Here is a 3,697-nt window from a genome sequence, read left to right on the forward strand (position 1 = left end):
TCTTTATGACTAATAAAAATGCATATTTGTTGTAATGAAATTTTCCGGAGATATATTTTAGACAATGCAGATTACAATTTTGTAGGGAAAAGTCGTAATTTTGGTTTTCATTTATTTATTTTAGTAGGAACCGCAGATAATCCCTCACTATCAAATTTGTTTCCCTATAACATTCATTTTAAACGAATATGTTTTACCGAAAATTTCCAGAGATACCTTTTAAATAATGCAGATTATAGGTATGTTGATAAAATTTGATTAAAAAAAATTTTTTTTAGTGGCTTCAGATAATTCCACACACACACACACACACTTTCTTTTTCATAACTTTCATAAATATGCTTAATTTTAAATGATATTTTCCAGAAACACATTTTAGACTATGCAGCTTACGATTTTTGTTGGAATGAGTAGTATCTTTTTTCTTTTTTCTGATAATCCCACCAAAATCTTTTGTCTTTTATCTTTTACTTGTTTCAGCCACTGGACTGCAGTTATGTTGGCGCACCACGTTGAAGGGTTTTAGTCGAACAAATCGACCGCAGTACTTATTTTTTAAAACCTGGTACATATTCTACCAGTCTCTTTTGCTGAACTGCTAAGTTACAGAGGCATAAACAAACTAACACCAGTTGTCAAGCAGTAGCTTCACAAGAAGGATAAATACATAGACAAAGACACACATAGATATATACATACGTACGTACACACACACACACACACAATGGGCTTCTTTCAGTTTCTGCCTACGAAATCCATTCACAAGGCTTTGGTCAGCCCGAGGCTCGAATAGAAGACATTTGCCCAAGGTGTCATGCCATGGGACTGAACCCAGAACCATGTGGTTAGGAAGCAAGCTTCTTAGCACCCAGCCATGTCTGTGCCACTAAATGAATATTTCTGAATAAAAATTTCCAAGAGCAATGAGCTAGCATGATTGTTAGAACATATGAAAAGCACGCCGTGGTATTTCTTCAAGCTCTTTACATTCTGAGTTCAAATCACGCCTGTTAACTTTGCCTTTCATCCCTCCAAGGTGGATCAAATAAAGTACAGTCTAGTACAGCAATAGATGCTACTGACTAACACCGTTTCAAATCACTCAGTTAACGTCTTAAAACTATTCTTGCATAGGAAGTCAATACTTTGCTTAGAGACAGGTGAGGGCTGTCTGACCCATACCAGCATGGAAAACTAGACGTTAAAATGACAACAACGAAGATGATGATGGTGATGATGATGATGATGATGATGATGATGATGATGGTGATGATGATGATGTTTATCTCTCTCAGAAACTGTTCACCAATATGCCTTCAAGAATGAACAGAAGGAAACATACGAGATTTATTTTCACCCCTTGAAAAAAAAGCAATGTAAAATGCTCACAGGCTCCATTTCCCTCCAATAGAATCATATACCTTTATAAGAAATCAATTTTGATTGATTTCAAATTTCAGTGCAAGGCCAGCAAACTCAGGGGAGGGGTGGATCCATTACATTAGCCCTAGTGATCAACTGATATTTATTTTATTGACCCTGAAAGAATGACAGGCAAAGTCGACCTCAACAGAATTTGAACTCTGAATGCAAGAATGCTAAGCATTTTTCTTGGTATGCTAACGATTCTGCCACCTTACAGTGTTGAAGTTTCAAATATTAACAGTAACTATTACAGAGCAACACATGTAGTATTTACTGCCACTCTGCTTGAAAACCAAAGGAAGTAAAATACTGGAAAAATTTATTGGGTTGTCAGATAAATTTGTTCGTTTCTTTCCTATGTTATTTGAATTAACAAAAATACTTTTATCATTGTGCTTTACGTTTTTTGTTTTTTTGTTTTTTTGTAGTTCTATTCATCCTCTGCAACTTTCGTTCATCATTTTTTAAATTTGAATAAATTTTACCTCTTTTCAGACATACAAGAAAATAAATGAGCATTTTCAACACCAGCTTCTTTCCACCTTCAATCAAGGTTCCAAAGATGTTAAACCAACTCAAAACATTTGTGCTGTGTACAGATAAGGCACTATTACTGAAAGAACTACACAGAAATGGTTTTCTTCAAAGAAGGGAAATTCAACCTCACAGACTCTCCACGTTCTGGCTGACCTATTCATTTCAATGAAGATTGATTGAATGAACTCATCCACCAAAAGCAACAAAAATCCACTAGGGTATTGGCCAGCAGATTAGATACCTGCACGATACCGTCAGCTGTCTCCTTGACAGGTCCAAATTGTCAACTGTTACCATAACAGGTCCAAACTGTCAACTGTCATCTTGATAAGGTCCAAATAACCTGGCCAGTGACACAACATGCCTCTTCATACTCACTCCTATGTCACAATTTGACCAAAAATACTATTCAAGAACTTCATTGGAAAGTTCTATCACATCCACCATATTGCCTTTTTCAGACATTCTCTAATAATGTGGGAAGCATTATTATTAACTACGATGTGGAGCTGAAAATGTAGCACAAGACTTGGTAATTTCTACTGTGAAAGCTATATGACATCGGCTAGAAGTTGTGAACAGTGAAAGAGAATATATCAGTGACTTATTTGTTAAAACTGTTCATGAAAAATAATGATTAAAATAAATGGTGCAGAAAAAACAAACAAATTTAACTGACAACCCAAAAGATAAGAAATCTATTTTCAAAATTAACTGTAGGCTTGCAAAGCAACAAGTAAGCTTCTCACAAAAATTAATATTGGTTTCAAATTTTGGCACAAGGCCAGCATGTTCAGGAGAGGGTTTAAGTCAATTACATCGACCCCCTCCCTACTCAGCTGGTACTTATTTTATTGACCCCTAAGGCAAAATCAACCCCAGTGGAATCTGAACTCGCAACATAATGATAGTTGAAATGCGTTAAGTATTTCACCCAGCGAATGATTCGATCAGCTTGCTGCCTTTCTCACAAAAATTAATATTAAATCAAGTTTCAGTTCCTGGTTACAGTTATTTGACTCTATTCACATACATGCTGATTGTCTTTGAGAAACCCATGAATGAATGGCACAACATCTTATATTCCATTCCTTACAAATATATTCTTTACTTGTCTTGAAAAACTCAATATTTAAAAATAAATAAATAATTTAATAAATAACCAACATATATTTCTGATTGATTCTAATAAAATCAACACAGCACAATTTGGTGTGTGTGTGTGTGTGTGTGCCCGAAGTTATTTTTAAATAATTTTTTCATAATGATTAATATTAACTAAAAATATGTTTTGAAATTTCGTTTATTTTTCATTGTTGTTTTTTACTTTTTTCTTTTCTAGTAAATAAGAAAGTAATCATTTTCCTAAAATACACACAACAAAAAACGTGATAAATAAATTGATATGAAGATAATGCATTATTAATCCTTGACTGATCAGCACATCTTAGGATGGATTTGGAGATAATCAGCTATTCTGTTACAAGTGGCCATTACTGCTTAGTCTGATAATCAGTGCAGCTAAAGTTAAATATTTCACTCACGTTATTTTACTCGTGATATCTTTCTTCACACATGTCCCTTACATCTGAGAAATATGCCTTGCAGTTTGTAACTTTCTGTAATTCTAAACATGTCGTTTTCCAGTGCCATCTTTAGCCCTTTTCACCCCAATCCACTTGAGACCATTAGTGCTTCTCTGATACGAATTTCTTGTTTTAAAGAAATCTTTTAT

At 34.3% G+C, this 3,697-nt stretch overlaps 1 long non-coding RNA gene across 2 annotated transcripts in view; it reads left to right on the plus strand.

Annotated features, from left to right (window-relative positions):
- Positions 1-3,263, plus strand: part of LOC106868037 (uncharacterized) — a 41,292-nt gene extending 38,029 nt beyond the window's left edge. For both annotated transcript variants that reach the window (XR_008264913.1, XR_001409213.2), the window contains one exon: positions 1,921-3,263. This is a non-coding gene — a long non-coding RNA (uncharacterized LOC106868037). The remainder of the gene's footprint in view (positions 1-1,920) is intronic.
- Positions 3,264-3,697: the final 434 nt, after the last annotated feature.

Source organism: Octopus bimaculoides, chromosome 9, assembly GCF_001194135.2.
Source record: "Octopus bimaculoides isolate UCB-OBI-ISO-001 chromosome 9, ASM119413v2, whole genome shotgun sequence".
Taxonomy (NCBI): Eukaryota; Metazoa; Mollusca; class Cephalopoda; order Octopoda; family Octopodidae; genus Octopus; species Octopus bimaculoides.